The 21,592-nt window shown below is 32.6% G+C and overlaps 1 long non-coding RNA gene across 6 annotated transcripts; it reads right to left on the reverse strand.

Annotated features, from left to right (window-relative positions):
• Nucleotides 1-7,848: 7,848 nt before the first annotated feature.
• LOC127715057 (uncharacterized) lies at nucleotides 7,849-21,592 on the reverse strand. Of its 6 annotated transcripts, XR_007988095.1 has the most exons (7): nucleotides 21,514-21,592; nucleotides 21,024-21,193; nucleotides 19,691-19,860; nucleotides 16,467-16,633; nucleotides 12,895-13,061; nucleotides 9,329-9,495; nucleotides 7,849-8,112 (listed from the first exon to the last, which is right to left on the reverse strand). It is a non-coding gene; the product is annotated as an uncharacterized LOC127715057 (long non-coding RNA). The 6 variants fall into 6 exon arrangements; XR_007988096.1 differs by lacking the exon at nucleotides 16,467-16,633; XR_007988100.1 differs by lacking the exon at nucleotides 12,895-13,061.

The raw sequence follows: 21,592 nt of genomic DNA on the forward strand, positions 1-21,592 counted from the left end.
TCAAATTATCGTATTTTCTTTTATCAAATACAAGTTACCGTCTTTATATTTGCAGTATTTCAATTATCGATGATTTTATTTCTAAGATGGCGGCTAGTGCCCTGAGTAACGAACGATGTTGGTAGATCGTTACACAAAGTTTGGTTTTTCAAGGTTACAAAAACGGGCTTCCCATTTCCAGAAAATGATATAAACACAGGAAACCAAACTAAAATGTAAAAGTTTTTATTTCACATCTCATATTAGTTAAAAAAAATTGCATGATAAAAATGTTTAAGAAGGACATTTCAACAATGATGTGATCTTAATAAATAATAATAAAAATCCATTTCATAAACACCAAAATTAGACGCTCGTTTCGTCTACAAAGAATTCATCAGTGACATTCGAATAAAAAAAGTTCAAAAGTCGGGAATAAGGTACGCAGTTGATTAGCATTAAATACCCGAAATTCAGAAAGGTATTACCAAACACAGCTAAGGTAATCTATTCCTGGAGTAGAAGATCATTAGCATTTCGAAAACTTTTGTATACAGTTAATTCAGAATTATGACCATATATATGACAATTCATGTCGACACAGAAGTGCTGACGACTAGGCTGGTGGTACCTTCGGGGAGGACACATCCACTTCTAAAGCAGAACTATTTCATTGCTCCATCGAGAAATTTGTTCTCATCAGCCATACTGTTCAGAATTGTATAATGTTTATAAAAACTGGTTAACGGTAACCCATCGCTTCAAGCATACCAGTCATAATTGCTTCATCGCCTAATTGAATTACTCAAAAGTGTTTTTGTCTTTGTTTTGAATGCAGTATTAGATATAACATATTGAATTACTTAATAACGACGGAGAAGTCTAAGTATTTTGTCAATCAGGTTATTGAAATGAATACAATTGAGAATGGAAATGGAGAATGTGTCAAAAAGACAACAACCCGACCAAGAGCAGAAAACAGCTGAAGTCCACGAATGGGTCTTCAACACAGCGAGAAAATCCTGCACCCGAAGGCGACATCCACCTGGCCCATAAACAAAAATGTGTACTAGTTCAGTGCAAAACATATAAATGAACTAAAATTGAAAATCATACAAGTCTAACAAAGGCCAGAGGCTCCTGACTTGAGATAGGCGCTAAAATGCGGCGGGGTTAAACATGTTTAATGAGATCTCAACCCTCCCCCTATACCTCTAGCCAATGAAGAAAAAACAAACACACAGCAATACGCACAGTAAAACTCTGTTTAATACACATGATGTAACTCGCGACAACGGATGACTCGAACATCTGATGAGTTGAATAGTTTTGTTCGGTCCCTTTGACTTTAACTTATCGAGGTCGACTATACATATTATTATCAAATCAACTTATCCATTGGAATGCATTCTAAATTAACATATTTGTTAAATTTTCTACGGGCGAATTTAAATGCTGCATTAAACTACTAGTGTTGAAAAGTTCGTACCTTGTGTTGTTCTAACACTTTCTTTATCAATAAACATAACCAGAAATAAGATAAACATGGTCATTTCAGCTTTCAGTTCCATACTATATTATTAAAGAAAAGCATGTTTAAAATAGATGCATAATGCATTTATATGCAAATTTACAAAATAAATTACATGATTACTAAACAAAGAGTTAAAATATTGTTGTTGGCTTTTTATTTTTCCTTTTTTTTTTTTTACATTATCGGTTACATCAAGTTATAAATCTACATGACAAAAAAAAGGTTTTTAGCAGTATTTGACAGACATTTATATGCAAATTTACAAAATAAATTACATGATTACTAAACAAAGAGTTAAAATATTGTTGTTGGCTTTTTATTTTTCCTTTTTTTTTTACATTATCGGTTACATCAAGTTATAAATCTACATGACAAAAAAAAAGGTTTTTAGCAGTAGTTGACAGACAAAAAATGAATAAGCCACCGTTTTTAAAGCGGACATAATTTGAAAATATACTTTGTTTTTGTTGATATCGTCAATCATTCTTAGATTTATATCTGATTAAACGTTTAAAATTGTTATAATGTTCACTTACATTCAATAAACTTCAGTTGATCACTAGAAAAGTTGTGGATGGCAACGACGCAATACCTTTATTTGTTTTAACGTGTAATTGACAACATCCATCCTTTCCTGTTATAGATTTTAAAAAATAATCGTAGATGTGGTTTCGGTGTTTTTCCGAATGTTAAGCTTAAGGCTGTTTTTAGTATTATAATTGGATTGTTGACTGAATTTATCAGTGTCATTCTTAACATTTCCGTCTTGTTCATAGAGTATTTAAACTATATAAAAATTTTAAAAAAGACATGCAATCCTTTTATACAAAGATAATATTTTTACCAATTCCCTTCTCTTTATTCCCTTTTAAGTAGGTATTGGTCAATCCGTCATTTTTTTGTTCAGTTGTTTGATAGTCTCGTTCTCGATATGTCATAGTATTCTTACTTGAGTTTATGTTTCTTTTCGCTTGGTCTGATGTTCTTGCCGTTTTGGTAATTCCCATATACGTAGAAACTGTACTCTGACTAGGATTTTGCCTTCCTCTACATCTGCAACTGAAAGTGAAGCATTTCATATTTGTCTTTGATTATTCTTAACTTTGAAGTTAGGTACTCATTTTTGTGCAGTTATGCACATATATCATGTAAAGTTAATTATTGTGTACGATGTCTACATTATAGTCTTTAACTTAAGTTTTTATTAGATTCTAATACATTCAGTTGCGTGTTTTTGTCAATTACACGTTAAAACAAATAAAGGTATTGCGTCGTTGCCATCCACAACTTTTCTAGTGATCAACTGAAGTTTATTGAATGTAAGTGTACATTTTAAATATTTCAAACGTTTAATCAAATATACATCTAAGAATGTTTGACTTTTTGTGTTGATGTTTTTATCTTGTACGTGTAATGAATAGATTCACGAAATCTATATACTTAAAGGTCTAATTGATCAATCTGATTTATCTTTTTTTTTTTTTAGTTGAAAAATCCTACCGCTCATTGTTAAGTTAGCAGCCGTTAATAATTTTGTAAAAATTCAAATGTTATGTGAAGAAGTTGATTTCGATATCCTGCTAAGCCAAAAGGTTTTGAATTACCCGGACATGTAATAAGTTCATAAGCCACTGCTGGTGGAGTTTTAATTCCCCGAGGGTATCACCAGCCCAGTAGTCAGCACTTCTGTGCTGACATGAATTATCATTGATATGGTCATATTTATTTAATTGACTGTTTACAAAACTTCTTTATTTTTGAAATGATAAGGTTTTTCTACCTCAGGAATATATTACCTTAGCTGTATTTGGCAAAACTTTTAGAAATTTTGGTCCTCAATGCTCTTTAACTTCGTACTTTTTTTGGCCTTTTTAACTTTTTTGGATTCGAGCGTCACTGGTGAGTCTTTTGTAGACGAAACGCGCGTCTGCCGTAAACACAAAATGTATTCCTGGTATCTATGATGAGTTTATTTTCAACCTCTATTGCTTACATGATATGTAGCTGTAAAGTTTCGATTATTTATTTAAGCTTCCACTAAACTCTTTTTTCTAATAATCTAAAGTAAAAATACATTAGTTTTTCTCCAAGTTCGAGCAATGGCAATCTGCCCCCAAACAGAACGGGTTTTTTTATGTTATTGATTTAGCAAAACCTGCTGAAAATGTTTTCTTTGATTTCAGGATAAGCAGAGGACTGTTCATTTCACATCCATCTGTGTTTTTCTTCTTTTTTTTTGTGGTGTGTATCTGGTTGGAATTTTCTTAAAAACATGAAGTTTTATGATTTTATCAATCGTGTATTCTATCATATTATTATTGTGTAGATTCTAACTAATTTGATTTGTTCAGAAAGAGTCGCCTTTCAAAAATATTTGCAAAAGTAGACTGAAAACAGTAGATAGAAAAGTGATATTGCAGGGTTCTTTTTAGAATAGCTGACACAATCGAAGCAACCAATAAAACGAATTGGTGCACCACTTCTGGCTTATTGGCGATAATAATATAGCAATTGTAGCATTTTAATGAGGTCGATACGAGGATATATCGACATCAAGCATAGGCTATATTTGTATGTAAGGAATTTTGGGTCTTCAATGCTCTTCAACTTCTTACTTTACATTTTTGATTCGAGCGTCATTAATGAAGAAACGCACGTTTGGCGTACACAAAATTGCAATCCTGGTATCTCTGATGAGTTAATTTACAAGCACTGGGTCGTAAATGCAACTGCTGGTGGAGTTTTTCTTCCTGATGGTATCACCAGCCTAGTAGTCAGCACTTCTGTGTTGACCAGAATTATCATTAATATAAATTAACATGTTTAGAAAACTTTGATTGTTTCCAAATACTAAAAAAAAATTCTACCCACGGAATAAATTACCTTAGATGTATTTGGCAAAATTTGGGGCCCTCAATGCTCTTCAACTTCGCATTTCATTTGGCCTTTATAATGTTTTTGATTCGAGCGTCAATGATGAGTCTCTTGTAGACAAAACGCGCGTCTGGCGTACAAAATTTAAATCCTGGTATCTTTGATGAGTTTATTGTATTTTGTCGAACAATTTTAATCATACTGGAAAATACATCATCAAGTTATTCAATAAAATCAATAACTTCAAGAAATCTACACAACTTCATAGCAAACAAAATTGATATTAAAAAAAAATATCTAGTAAAAAAAAAACTAGAGTTGCAGTCGTAAACCAAACTTAAAACCTGTTGCTTTTAATAAAACTTGATTGAAAGTCATTTGTGGTTATAAAGCATAGTAAATGTCTATCAAAATCGAAATTCAAATCTTTACATTCTTTTACATTATGTCATCCCTTGACTATTGATAGCTGACTAAACTGTATGAGTTTTGCTTCGGCTATCTTCCAGTGGGATTAGAGTTTTCTGCTAATTTTTGAAGACCGTGCCATGATCTGTAGTTTTCAGCATTTTTAATAGATAGTTGTCGAATTAGCACATCCAATTACATCTTCTATTTTTCATAGGAACTTTAGAATGATTAAAGCCGTGTGAGAACTATGTTTTAGGGTTGATTAATAGTTCCGTCCGATTGAATCATACGTTTCAAACCAGTTCATGATACCTTAAACGTAGAAATGCTGCCATTTGTCCAATATAAGTATATAATAGATGGGGAAATTGAAAATTATCGCTTTTAACCTCACACGAAATACGTGTGTAACAAAGTTGCGAACATACAAAATGTACTTACACGCAACAATATTTACGTTTCAACTCGTATAAATGGATCAATGTTCGTTAAAAATCATTAAACAGCCGGCCTTTGAATGCCAAAACGGAACATTGATGTGTGCAGATGTGAAATGTAATAAACTAAAGGCAAATAACAGTCACCATGAATTAAGGATGTTCGCTCCTCTTGTTTTTGAATTTTTGTCAGATATTCGGAATCCTCTGGTTTTATCCATGTAGTGTCATTACAAATGTTTGCACACTAACCCCTACTTTTCTTTTCATAATTTGATTAAATATAGTTTAAAATACCTTCTTTGAAAATCTTATTAAATCCTTGTTATTTTTCATACTTTTAGACAGAAAAAAAGGTGCCAATGTTAAATGTATGAAAAATCTAGAGAGAATCATTTCCCGGCAAATTTTCAATGGCTTATATCTCGAAAACAAGCACACGGACCCTTCATTTTTTATCTGCTTTTTTAGTTCCTTTATTTATATACTATCAATTTATAACAGTCTTTTAAAAAGCTTATTATTTTGAAACAGAGTAGCGAACATCCTTAACAGTAAAATCAGATGAAATTTAAAAACCTTAGGAATAGGACAGTCTCCATAAACATAGAAGAGAAAAATTCGTTTATAACTGGTACAGCAACCGAGAATGATTCTATAATTTCCATCTAAAGCATACCTGATATATACGTAATAAATATAGACCTAAACATTTAAAACCAATGGTGTCTAAATGATTTAATACTTAATCTTATAAAAAGGGATCATGAAAGAATGGCTTGAAATCGCTAATGTACTGCGCTGACAATGTCCTCTGGAATTAGCAGTAAAGTTAGATGTAATAGACAACTTTCGAGTTCGATGCATTTCCGTCATAAACTCTGGTTTTAAGTGAACATCATTCGTGCGTTTAGGGGCATCGACACTTCCGTTCCAATGTTGAGCGAGTGGTTGAAAAACTATAATGCTATATTGCACGAATTGTTTTGGCAAATTTAATTCTCATAATTGACAATAAGCACTGCTGTCTTTAGGTAATTGTGATTAAGTACTTACAAAAAAAACGTTTTTTTTTCTATTTTATCCTGCAAAATGATGATCACAAAGACGCTTGAGGAACGTTAATATTGCAGGGATACAGGCGATTCCCTCTATCTGGTAAATGACGTCATAAAGGCGCGCATAATTGACGATTTTTTTCCGGTGAAGGATGAACTCTAAAGTGGTCTATTAATAAATGTCAATACAAACATTCTCGAAGTTTCGAAGGCAGTGGGTGTGAACACTATATGAAGATTTGGATGGATTGGGATATTGCCGAATTAACTGAATTTCATTTTGTAAAATTCTCAAAATCTGTACAGGAAAATTGTTGTGTAAGGTCAATTTGTTTGGAAATATTTGGTGAAAAATTGTAGATGTTAAAAACACTAAAAATGCATCCTCTAATTTTTGTTGCCACAATCCCCTTCATCCCCCTATACTCTATTATGAATTTAAACAACTATCACAAGGTTTATACTGCCATGACCAGGAATTACGTGCATTTCCGGAAGACACGAGATCATCCCTAGATCATATTTTTTTTTTCTGGCTGTTATTTAATTCACACAAGGTGAGATATTCCTCGTTTTACATTAAACGGAGTGTATTATCAATAAGTTATACGTGAATTTGTTAATTTAATTGCTCTATTCTGCATTATGATACGAAATTGCCAAAATTTACATTGGCTATTCGTTAGGTCAATGATGACTTTCAAATATTAAGGCCAGGATTATGCTTTTCTTTAATTCGTTTGATGTGTGCTGGTTGATAATTTAATATGGAAGGACATGATTTATTTATTAGTTATAATTGGCTCTCAGTAACTGTTTGTACTCTTGGATCAGTTACGTGTGTTTTTTTGCCTTACTAATGTTAATTTTTTTATCCGTTCAAATGCAACTGTTGTTTATAGGCTGTTCTTATCTTTTGTTTTTACACCACCGTCTCAGATAAGAAGGAGGGCTGAGCGCTGCACACACGTTTTGTTGGTGTTTTCGTTTGAATTCTTCCATATTAGCTTATGTTCTACATCTGACAATACGGTATAGGTTAATCTCATTGTTGAAGGTGACCTATTGATGCTTAAATTCGCGTCATTTAGACTACGCTGGATATTTGTCTGATTAGCAATCATACAACATATCCTAGTTTTATATGATTCTCCTCCATGACAACAAATAAATAACATCTTTTTATTAACTTTCAATAATAACAATAAACTTCCCAAAGGCTCATGTATTATTTGATTGAAATTTAATAACTCGAGTTGATATCCCATGTTCATCCATTATGAAACCTGTAAAGGTATTTTTGATATTTTCTGTTCATCGTTTTGCGGGCTATCGGTTATTTTCCTTGGTTTTTGTTTCTTTTGCCAGTTGTAAGTTATGTTCTTCTTTAGCTAAGGTTTTGTATTGTCCACTCGTATTTCATGCTTTTTGTATTATTTGGAACCTGACAAAATAAAGTTACATTGGCTTGAACACATAGGTTTCATTTAAATACTATGAGCCTTGACAATATAATCGATTAGCAAGTTTGTATTTGGAAAATTGTTAACACAAGTCAGTTGAAGCATCATAATTCAGGTAAAATCAAATTTGTCTAAACTGGAGCCAGATCTGGTACTTTAACCAGTCAATGAAAATAAGTACACAATAAGAACCAATTGAATTGTAACTATCTTAATTAAAACATATCATGTTCCAAACATTTTTGATGTTAGGTCAGTTGTCTTACGCATTTAAACACAACGTTTATCTTATTAATAAGCTCTTTATAAGTCTGCAAGGACTGAAATAACCATCATATCCGCTGGCTGTGCCATGGCTACAAAAAAAAACATAAAATTAAATTAAACGAATTGCAACATGAAGCTCACCAGCAACATGGTTCTCGTTTATTTTTCTCCTGAATTATTTCGTTCATATTTTTAATAACCAAGTATCCCATAATATTACCATTTTAGATTTATTAAGGAAGTTCGCTACTCAGTTTCAAAATAACAAGCTTTTCATAACACTAGTATTTATTGATAGGGGATTAATAAAAAAACAAAAAGAGCAAAAATAAAATGAAGGTCAATGTGCCTGTTTTCTAGAGATTAGCCATAGAAATTTTGGCGGGAAAATATCCTCTCTTGATTTTTCATAGCTTTATCATTGACAAGTTAAAGTTCTCAAAAACTATTAAACAATAATTAAGATTTTATAAGACTTTTACAGATGGCTTATAATTATATATGTAAAGGATTTTTAAAAAGAAAATGGGGGTCAATGGGCAAAATTTGTTTAAAGCATGCAAGATAAAACCAGAGGATTCCGAAAATCTGACAAAAATTCCAAAACATGACAGGCGAACTTCCTTAAAAAAAAAAAAAAAGACATTGGCTGTCGGTGCCTACAAAATAACAAATTGTAAGCCTGATATCTTTGATGAGTTCTTACAACCCCTGGGATGATGCTACTGCTGATTGAAGTTTCGTTCGATATGATATAACCAACATAGTAGTCAGAAATTTGGAGTAGACAACTTATCATTGAAATGTTCATTTTCTGTTTATAAATTTTAAACTACTGTGTATTCTTTTATTTTCATGAATACAGATTTGCATGGATTTAGTATAACTTGTATTTTCGTGGATATTTAATTTCTTTGTTTTTGCAAAGTCTGCATACATTCTTTCGGAAAATTTGTAATTCGTTGAACATTTAAATTCGTGGTTCCTCTGTACCCACAAAATCCACGAAAATTGGAATCCAAAGAAAATTATTGAATCATAGTGATCAAAATACAACAATATACTTAGGTTTTCAACCCCCAAAAATAAATTGCCTTTCTCCGTATTTCGCATAACTTTTCGGTATTTTGTTTGTTTAAAATGGTCTTCAGCTATGCGTTTGATTTTGCCTTCAAATTGTTTCCATTCGGCATAAACATACCAAGTTTGTATATCCTTAATCATACATATTAACATATACTAAGTGCACAACGTTTCCGAACAGTGTTTAATTTGAAGATCCTCAATAACTACATTAGTACTTACTACGTGACAAGTTTCTATCTGTGAAGTTCTTTGTATAAAGAAACATCGGAATCGAGCCAATGCGTTCATATGGACAGCCTATACTTTTATCGAGGACGTACATCCACCCTTGATCATTAGCGCATCCTCCGTAGTTCTGATTTACATAGAATTTTCGTTGATTATCACTAAAAATATGTTTTTGTTGGAAATTTTAAATGGATTTAATAGATTAACATAAGACCACAATTAAACGAAATACAGCATAAAAGCAGTCAACGTATTAAGCATCGTGATACCGTCCTTTAAAAATATGTGTATCATTTGACCTTTCTTAATGCATGTTATTTATATCTTTGTATGAGGGGCGTAAAGGGGGGGGGGGGGTATCTGCACGGAAGAACGCGGAATAAAATTGCCATTTCACGATGAACGAACAATTAAAAATGTCTTGCACGTTGATTTTTTTTTCCGATTTCACGAAACACGGTGAATACCGAACCTTTTTCACGGCTGCACGTGAAATAAAAATTGAAAAGCTCGTTGCACGAAAATAACCCTTTACCACCCTCTTGTATGTTTATGTAGTTTATTTTATTTAACTTTCAAATATGATTTAGACAAACAATTCCTTCCTCCGTTATTAAATTAAAAAACAGAAAACGTCGTATACACACAGTTTGGCTTTCGAAACTAACAATGTGAAGGATTATTAAAAAAAGTATACAATAATGTTGGTTCACACGGTATTGGAATTCGTTCTATGACCTATTGATATCCATTTTTTTAACACGTCAATTACAAAACAAAAACGCATGACAAAAATATCGAACTCCAAAATAATTCAAAGAGAGAAAGCGATAAAACGGACAAAATCAAACGTTATCAACCAACGGAATGATTAAAAAACAACTGTAATATTCCTGACTTGGTTTACAGGCATTTTCGGAAGAAAATGGTGGGTTAAATCTGGTTGTATAGCTAGTTAAACCTCCCACTTGTATGACAGCTGTTTTTAATATTGTGAGCAACCCAAACAGACATAATAGGTTACGGTGACTATAATTTGGATCCTGGAGTCAGTTTCACAAAAGAACTTACGACTAAGATTGATCGTAAGTATACTGAATTGTTCATGACTTACAATCAATCTTAGTCATAAGTTTTTTTGTGAAACTGACTCCAGCAGCCAAAACTGTGTTAACGTAAATCACAGACATACAACACAATTGACTAAAAAATTCAATTAAACATGCAAATTATTCTAACAAAGACGCCGACAAAAAAGAAAAAAAATTGACAATGATGTCAACAAAAATAAAGTTTTTTGTCGTTGAAAGTGCCTACTGTATATAGTTTACACTTTCTCGATAAAGTAAGAATTAAGTAAATATAAATACAAAGGTAAACAAATTAGAAACAACACTGAAAAAACCGTTTGTGTCCGAATCGCACCTCACCATCCATCTGCACCAGGAATGCCCAAAGTAAAAAAAACCGATAACGGGATGCATAAATACCGTGTCACGTCTAAAGTCATACGACCAAAAGAAGCATAATAGCACGAAGACAAAACAAAGTGGAAACTAAATTTGAATTAAGATAAAACGATACACATCTTCAGCGCCTAGAACCTTTAACCCAAGACCATCTTGAATTTAATATGAGGTAAACACTGACTATTTATATATTAGGTCTTGGTACTCAAAGATGAACTTTTTGATAAAAAGGACGAGACGTTCTTTGACAAAACCCTGGCTCATTGATGTTTTGCTCAGACACTGATTACGATTGACAAAGTCTGAGTAGCAGCTGCAAGCTCTGGAATATCGTATGAGTTGAGAAGTGTATACATCATACGCGGGTAAAGTTGGTATATTTCTGCTAAGGTGGTGAAAATTTATCATTTAAAAATTGAAATCGTATCGTTGATCATAGATTCTGTAACACCACAAATTTTTGCCAGGTCTTAAAGAACATACAAATAGTACAAAATTATTAAAACAAAATAGATCCTATGCAAAGGCGTCATTTTCAAAATATGCACACTATTTTGATAATGTGTGTATTACATGAAAACTAATTGACTGGTGATCTTTGTAAATCACATTTTGACTATTCACTTATGATACACAAATGCATAAAATTAAAGAAGGAAGGTACATTTAAACTGTTTCTCATATTTGACGTAAATGTTGTGTGTAATCTCTAAGTTCTGGGAACCAGTATTTATAGATTATTTTCTGTTCTACCCATTGAATTATCCGCTGCAAAATTCACAATGAAACTATTTGACCATTGAGCGCATAAAACGAGCAAACAATCTTCACATTGTGTCGAACGATGGATATCTTACGATATTTATATGTAGAAAACCCTGTTTATCGTTCTATTCAGTTCTTTTCTCCCTTCTTTAGACGTTTTAACGCTGAATAAAAGAAAGCTCGATTATGTCTCCTCACACATTGCGACGCCGTGATACAGGAATTAGGGAGCAAATTGACAAGACGATAAAGGTGAAAGGGAGAACGTTAAACTTCAAACTAACAAGCTTTTCATAACACTAGTATTTATTGATAGGGGATTAATAAAGGAACAAAAAGAGCAAAAATAAAATGAAGGTCAATGTGCCTGTTTTCTAGAGATTAGCCATAGAAATTTTGGCGGGAAAATATCCTCTCTTGATTTTTCATAGCTTTATCATTGACAAGTTAAAGTTCTCAAAAACTATTAAACAATAATTAAGATTTTATAAGACTTTTACAGATGGCTTATAATTATATATGTAAAGGATTTTTAAAAAGAAAATGGGGGTCAATGGGCAAAATTTGTTTAAAGCATGCAAGATAAAACCAGAGGATTCCGAAAATCTGACAAAAATTCCAAAACATGACAGGCGAACTTCCTTAAAAAAAAAAAAAAAGACATTGGCTGTCGGTGCCTACAAAATAACAAATTGTAAGCCTGATATCTTTGATGAGTTCTTACAACCCCTGGGATGATGCTACTGCTGATTGAAGTTTCGTTCGATATGATATAACCAACATAGTAGTCAGAAATTTGGAGTAGACAACTTATCATTGAAATGTTCATTTTCTGTTTATAAATTTTAAACTACTGTGTATTCTTTTATTTTCATGAATACAGATTTGCATGGATTTAGTATAACTTGTATTTTCGTGGATATTTAATTTCTTTGTTTTTGCAAAGTCTGCATACATTCTTTCGGAAAATTTGTAATTCGTTGAACATTTAAATTCGTGGTTCCTCTGTACCCACAAAATCCACGAAAATTGGAATCCAAAGAAAATTATTGAATCACAGTGATCAAAATACAACAATATACTTAGGTTTTCAACCCCCAAAAATAAATTGCCTTTCTCCGTATTTCGCATAACTTTTCGGTATTTTGTTTGTTTAAAATGGTCTTCAGCTATGCGTTTGATTTTGCCTTCAAATTGTTTCCATTCGGCATAAACATACCAAGTTTGTATATCCTTAATCATACATATTAACATATACTAAGTGCACAACGTTTCCGAACAGTGTTTAATTTGAAGATCCTCAATAACTACATTAGTACTTACTACGTGACAAGTTTCTATCTGTGAAGTTCTTTGTATAAAGAAACATCGGAATCGAGCCAATGCGTTCATATGGACAGCCTATACTTTTATCGAGGACGTACATCCACCCTTGATCATTAGCGCATCCTCCGTAGTTCTGATTTACATAGAATTTTCGTTGATTATCACTAAAAATATGTTTTTGTTGGAAATTTTAAATGGATTTAATAGATTAACATAAGACCACAATTAAACGAAATACAGCATAAAAGCAGTCAACGTATTAAGCATCGTGATACCGTCCTTTAAAAATATGTGTATCATTTGACCTTTCTTAATGCATGTTATTTATATCTTTGTATGAGGGGCGTAAAGGGGGGGGGGGGGGGGGGTATCTGCACGGAAGAACGCGGAATAAAATTGCCATTTCACGATGAACGAACAATTAAAAATGTCTTGCACGTTGATTTTTTTTTCCGATTTCACGAAACACGGTGAATACCGAACCTTTTTCACGGCTGCACGTGAAATAAAAATTGAAAAGCTCGTTGCACGAAAATAACCCTTTACCACCCTCTTGTATGTTTATGTAGTTTATTTTATTTAACTTTCAAATATGATTTAGACAAACAATTCCTTCCTCCGTTATTAAATTAAAAAACAGAAAACGTCGTATACACACAGTTTGGCTTTCGAAACTAACAATGTGAAGGATTATTAAAAAAAGTATACAATAATGTTGGTTCACACGGTATTGGAATTCGTTCTATGACCTATTGATATCCATTTTTTTAACACGTCAATTACAAAACAAAAACGCATGACAAAAATATCGAACTCCAAAATAATTCAAAGAGAGAAAGCGATAAAACGGACAAAATCAAACGTTATCAACCAACGGAATGATTAAAAAACAACTGTAATATTCCTGACTTGGTTTACAGGCATTTTCGGAAGAAAATGGTGGGTTAAATCTGGTTGTATAGCTAGTTAAACCTCCCACTTGTATGACAGCTGTTTTTAATATTGTGAGCAACCCAAACAGACATAATAGGTTACGGTGACTATAATTTGGATCCTGGAGTCAGTTTCACAAAAGAACTTACGACTAAGATTGATCGTAAGTGTACTGAATTGTTCATGACTTACAATCAATCTTAGTCATAAGTTTTTTTGTGAAACTGACTCCAGCAGCCAAAACTGTGTTAACGTAAATCACAGACATACAACACAATTGACTAAAAAATTCAATTAAACATGCAAATTATTCTAACAAAGACGCCGACAAAAAAGAAAAAAAATTGACAATGATGTCAACAAAAATAAAGTTTTTTGTCGTTGAAAGTGCCTACTGTATATAGTTTACACTTTCTCGATAAAGTAAGAATTAAGTAAATATAAATACAAAGGTAAACAAATTAGAAACAACACTGAAAAAACCGTTTGTGTCCGAATCGCACCTCACCATCCATCTGCACCAGGAATGCCCAAAGTAAAAAAAACCGATAACGGGATGCATAAATACCGTGTCACGTCTAAAGTCATACGACCAAAAGAAGCATAATAGCACGAAGACAAAACAAAGTGGAAACTAAATTTGAATTAAGATAAAACGATACACATCTTCAGCGCCTAGAACCTTTAACCCAAGACCATCTTGAATTTGATATGAGGTAAACACTGACTATTTATATATTAGGTCTTGGTACTCAAAGATGAACTTTTTGATAAAAAGGACGAGACGTTCTTTGACAAAACCCTGGCTCATTGATGTTTTGCTCAGACACTGATTACGATTGACAAAGTCTGAGTAGCAGCTGCAAGCTCTGGAATATCGTATGAGTTGAGAAGTGTATACATCATACGCGGGTAAAGTTGGTATATTTCTGCTAAGGTGGTGAAAATTTATCATTTAAAAATTGAAATCGTATCGTTGATCATAGATTCTGTAACACCACAAATTTTTGCCAGGTCTTAAAGAACATACAAATAGTACAAAATTATTAAAACAAAATAGATCCTATGCAAAGGCGTCATTTTCAAAATATGCACACTATTTTGATAATGTGTGTATTACATGAAAACTAATTGACTGGTGATCTTTGTAAATCACATTTTGACTATTCACTTATGATACACAAATGCATAAAATTAAAGAAGGAAGGTACATTTAAACTGTTTCTCATATTTGACGTAAATGTTGTGTGTAATCTCTAAGTTCTGGGAACCAGTATTTATAGATTATTTTCTGTTCTACCCATTGAATTATCCGCTGCAAAATTCACAATGAAACTATTTGACCATTGAGCGCATAAAACGAGCAAACAATCTTCACATTGTGTCGAACGATGGATATCTTACGATATTTATATGTAGAAAACCCTGTTTATCGTTCTATTCAGTTCTTTTCTCCCTTCTTTAGACGTTTTAACGCTGAATAAAAGAAAGCTCGATTATGTCTCCTCACACATTGCGACGCCGTGATACAGGAATTAGGGAGCAAATTGACAAGACGATAAAGGTGAAAGGGAGAACGTTAAACTTCAAACTAACAAGCTTTTCATAACACTAGTATTTATTGATAGGGGATTAATAAAGGAACAAAAAGAGCAAAAATAAAATGAAGGTCAATGTGCCTGTTTTCTAGAGATTAGCCATAGAAATTTTGGCGGGAAAATATCCTCTCTTGATTTTTCATAGCTTTATCATTGACAAGTTAAAGTTCTCAAAAACTATTAAACAATAATTAAGATTTTATAAGACTTTTACAGATGGCTTATAATTATATATGTAAAGGATTTTTAAAAAGAAAATGGGGGTCAATGGGCAAAATTTTTTAAAGCATGCAAGATAAAACCAGAGGATTCCGAAAATCTGACAAAAATTCCAAAACATGACAGGCGAACTTCCTTAAAAAAAAAAACAAAAAGACATTGGCTGTCGGTGCCTACAAAATAACAAATTGTAAGCCTGATATCTTTGATGAGTTCTTACAACCCCTGGGATGATGCTACTGCTGATTGAAGTTTCGTTCGATATGATATAACCAACATAGTAGTCAGAAATTTGGAGTAGACAACTTATCATTGAAATGTTCATTTTCTGTTTATAAATTTTAAACTACTGTGTATTCTTTTATTTTCATGAATACAGATTTGCATGGATTTAGTATAACTTGTATTTTCGTGGATATTTAATTTCTTTGTTTTTGCAAAGTCTGCATACATTCTTTCGGAAAATTTGTAATTCGTTGAACATTTTGATTCGTGGTTCCTCTGTACCCACAAAATCCACGAAAATTGGAATCCAAAGAAAATTATTGAATCACAGTGATCAAAATACAACAATATACTTAGGTTTTCAACCCCCACAAATAAATTGCCTTTCTCCGTATTTCGCATAACTTTTCGGTATTTTGTTTGTTTAAAATGGTCTTCAGCTATGCGTTTGATTTTGCCTTCAAATTGTTTCCATTCGGCATAAACATACCTAGTTTGTATATCCTTAATCATACATATTAACATATACTAAGTGCACAACGTTTCCGAACAGTGTTTAATTTGAAGATCCTCAATAACTACATTAGTACTTACTACGTGACAAGTTTCTATCTGTGAAGTTCTTTGTATAAAGAAACATCGGAATCGAGCCAATGCGTTCATATGGACAGCCTATACTTTTATCGAGGACGTACATCCACCCTTGATCATTAGCGCATCCTCCGTAGTTCTGATTTACATAGAATTTTCGTTGATTATCACTAAAAATATGTTTTTGTTGGAAATTTTAAATGGATTTAATAGATTAACATAAGACCACAATTAAACGAAATACAGCATAAAAGCAGTCAACGTATTAAGCATCGTGATACCGTCCTTTAAAAATATGTGTATCATTTGACCTTTCTTAATGCATGTTATTTATATCTTTGTATGAGGGGCGTAAAAGGGGGGGGGGGGGGGTATCTGCACGGAAGAACGCGGAATAAAATTGCCATTTCACGATGAACGAACAATTAAAAATGTCTTGCACGTTGATTTTTTTTACCGATTTCACGAAACACGGTGAATACCGAACCTTTTTCACGGCTGCACGTGAAATAAAAATTGAAAAGCTCGTTGCACGAAAATAACCCTTTACCACCCTCTTGTATGTTTATGTAGTTTATTTTATTTAACTTTCAAATGTGATTTAGACAAACAATTCCTTCCTCCGTTATTAAATTAAAAAACAGAAAACGTCGTATACACACAGTTTGGCTTTCGAAACTAACAATGTGAAGGATTATTAAAAAAAGTATACAATAATGTTTGTTCACACGGCATTGGAATTCGTTCTATGACCTATTGATATCCATTTTTTTAACACGTCAATTACAAAACAAAAACGCATGACAAAAATATCGAACTCCAAAATAATTCAAAGAGAGAAAGCGATAAAACGGACAAAATCAAACGTTATCAACCAACGGAATGATTAAAAAACAACTGTAATATTCCTGACTTGGTTTACAGGCATTTTCGGAAGAAAATGGTGGGTTAAATCTGGTTGTATAGCTAGTTAAACCTCCCACTTGTATGACAGCTGTTTTTAATATTGTGAGCAACCCAAACAGACATAATAGGTTACGGTGACTATAATTTGGATCCTGGAGTCAGTTTCACAAAAGAACTTACGACTAAGATTGATCGTAAGTATACTGAATTGTTCATGACTTACAATCAATCTTAGTCATAAGTTTTTTTGTGAAACTGACTCCAGCAGCCAAAACTGTGTTAACGTAAATCACAGACATACAACACAATTGACTAAAAAATTCAATTAAACATGCAAATTATTCTAACAAAGACGCCGACAAAAAAGAAAAAAAATTGACAATGATGTCAACAAAAATAAAGTTTTTTGTCGTTGAAAGTGCCTACTGTATATAGTTTACACTTTCTCGATAAAGTAAGAATTAAGTAAATATAAATACAAAGGTAAACAAATTAGAAACAACACTGTAAAAACCGTTTGTGTCCGAATCGCACCTCACCATCCATCTGCACCAGGAATGCCTAAAGTAAAAAAAAACCGAAGACGGGATGCATAAATACCGTGTCACGTCTAAAGTCATACGACCAAAAGAAGCATAATAGCACGAAGACAAAACAAAGTGGAAACTAAATTTGAATTAAGATAAAACGATACACATCTTCAGCGCCTAGAACCTTTAACCCAAGACCATCTTGAATTTAATATGAGGTAAACACTGACTATTTATATATTAGGTCTTGGTACTCAAAGATGAACTTTTTGATAAAAAGGACGAGACGTTCTTTGACAAAACCCTGGCTCATTGATGTTTTGCTCAGACACTGATTACGATTGACAAAGTCTGAGTAGCAGCTGCAAGCTCTGGAATATCGTATGAGTTGAGAAGTGTATACATCATACGCGGGTAAAGTTGGTATATTTCTGCTAAGGTGGTGAAAATTTATCATTTAAAAATTGAAATCGTATCGTTGATCATAGATTCTGTAACACCACAAATTTTTGCCAGGTCTTAAAGAACATACAAATAGTACAAAATTATTAAAACAAAATAGATCATATGCAAAGGCGTCATTTTCAAAATATGCACAATATTTTGATAATGTGTGTATTACATGAAAACTAAATGACTGGTGATCTTTGTAGATCACATTTTGACTATTCACTTATGATACACAAATGCATGAAATTAAAGAAGGAAGGTACATTTAAACTGTTTCTCGTATTTGACGTAAATGTTGTGTGTAATCTCTAAGTTCTGGGAACCAGTATTTATAGATTATTTTCTGTTCTACCCATTGAATTATCCGCTGCAAAATTCACAATGAAACTATTTGACCATTGAGCGCATAAAACGATTAAACAATCTTCACATTGTGTCGAACGATGGATATTTTACGATATTTATATGTAGAAAACCCTGTTTATCGTTCTATTCAGTTCTTTTCTCCCTTCTTTAGACGTTTTAACGCTGAATAAAAGTAAGCTCGATTATGTCTCCTCACACATTGCGACGGCGTGATACAGGAATTAGGGAGCAAATTGACAAGACGATATAGGTGAAAGGGAGAACGTTAAACTTCAACTTTGTACTTGTTTGGCTTTATAACTATTTTGATCTGAGCGTCACTGATGAGTCTTATGTAGACGAAACGCGCGTCTGGCGTATTAAATCATAATCCTGGTACCTTTGATAACTATTTACACCACTGGGGCGATTCCGCTGCTAGTGGACGTTTCGTCCCCGAGGGTATCACCAGCCTAGTAGTCAGCACTTCGGTGTTGACATGAATATCAATTATATCGTCATTTTTATAAATTTCCTGTTACAAAACGTTGAATTTTTCGGAAAACTAAGGATTTTCTTATCCCAGGAATAGAATACCTTAGCCGTATTTGGCACATTTTTTTGGAATTTTGGGTCATCAATGCTCTTCAACTTTGTACTTGTTTGGCTTTATAACTATTATGATCTGAGCGTCACTGATGAGTCTTATGTAGACGAAACGCGCGTCTGGCGTATGAAATTATAATCCTGGTAGCTTTGATAACTATCATATGAATTAAAAACATGGTAACTTTTTTCAGTTCAATATAATATAAGGAGCACTTTTCAACAGTGCTTTGACATGAAATGGCAGCTGTCACTTAATTTCAACTTCAAACAAAAGAACTATGAATGCTTGAAGATGACGTATCCAACAAAGAAAGTAATAGAGCAAAGAATTAGTGGTGTGCCTTCATTAAAGAAAATAAATTAATTATAGATCAAATGAAAATTTACCCAGCAATCGAAAACTTGTTAAATCTACTGCATGATCCTAAATCATTAAAACTGCTCTGCACAAGGTTTGATTTGCTAAACCAGTTCATCATATCACATGTATCAGTATTCCTTCCATTAAAAGTTATCCATGCGACAATTTGGTTATTTTTGAAAAATTCAACTTTCACCTGTGAATTGTCAAAAAAAAACATATCTCTAAGTATGTGAAACATTCACAGTAAATTGATAATCTATCTTTGAGCGAGATAGAAAGACTTCACCTTTTGGGTCAAAATCAGTACTGTAAAGCTCTAAAGCCTATAATGGCGTTTCTCTGAAAAAATACATATAGACAAAATGTGTTGACTTCTCTTGCTTTGTTGTTCACTTAAAATTAGGGATGTCAACTCACGCGAACAATTACTAATCGAGTACTCGTTGATTTTATACTTGAGTTCTCGATCGCAAATATATCTACAACACGGAAACACAAACATTTTAAAGACGTATTTTACATTCTGTGGTTTGTTTTTCAACGGACGAATAACCATCTACATAGGTATCTGTGACAAGGAATAATTAATTCATCATAATTAATACTCATTACCTCCAAGTTCTAGTTAAGCTAAAAACATTAATCTAATCAATATAATTTAATGAACACCAATCTAAAAATTAAATTAAACCATATCAAACATTGGTATTTGGTAATCGTTCAGAAAACACGTTTACAAAGGCGTAAGGATTAGAAGTTTAACTGTTCACTGAGGTTCAACACAGGATACAACGAATTTATTTTATGTGGAAACGTTTTCTTGTCAACTGTTATTTGGAACAGTCCGTTTTACAACTTTACAACCAACAATCTTGCAGACGAAAATATTTGCTCTGACGGTACCGATGTGACGGAATGACTAAGACGCGTTTTGTATAAAGTGTTTGCCTAGGTATAGCCCACGTATTATCGGAGGCAAATGACAATTTAGCACAAATATTTGAAACAAAATGTAGTTTATCTACTACATGTACTAGTATAATTATTCAGTGATGCCAATTTAATTTTCCGAAAGAAGTTCTCTAGAAGATCAATCTTATATAAAGAAGACATCAATATTTTAACAGGAAACCGATTAATCGAGTATCGATTTGGTATTCGATACTCGTTACTACCGAGCGATACTCGAATATTTGAGTACTCGTTAACATCCCTTCATAAAATGAACGTATGAATATTGATATATTGATATTATGAATATTATGAAATGATGTCTTAATCAAGTTAATAAATTAAGTTCGGAACATTTTTTTTTCTTTTTAATTTCTGACATGACAATCATAACTTGCGACATACCATTCGTATATTTGCAGTATTCCAGTTATCCACAACACTGTTTCTGAGATGACGCTGAGAACCGGCTGTTCCAAAAGACGTCGGAAGAGGGTTGCATTCTGACTGACTTTGCCATGCGTCATAAACAGACTTACCATTTCCTTCAAAGGCAACGAATACAGGAAACCAAACTGTAAACAATCGATACGGTTGAGTCATACTTTTAACATTTTAAGATTATTTGTAAAAGGAAATTAATTATTTTTAAGGATTTTTTTGTGCTCTTTTAATTGCTGTATTAAATACAAAAAATGCGTTATTTATTGTGTTGTTTATACGCAAAAAAGTGACAATGCAAAAAGAGTAACTAAATACTTACTTCATTGGCCTATTATTTTAAACAAGTAATAATTATTAATTTCAAGCAGGAAGGAAAGTATAAACATATAAAACAATCCGTTACATATAATTTTTCATTACGTTCATACTTTTGATCGATGAATGTCATTACCTTCGTTTGTGCTGACAGTTTCGTTCACCATGCATACAACAAACAAGGTTACAATGAGACTGGTCATCTCACTACTCAT

This window comes from Mytilus californianus, unplaced genomic scaffold, assembly GCF_021869535.1.
Source record: "Mytilus californianus isolate M0D057914Y unplaced genomic scaffold, xbMytCali1.0.p SCAF_9, whole genome shotgun sequence".
NCBI lineage: Eukaryota > Metazoa > Mollusca > Bivalvia > Mytilida > Mytilidae > Mytilus > Mytilus californianus.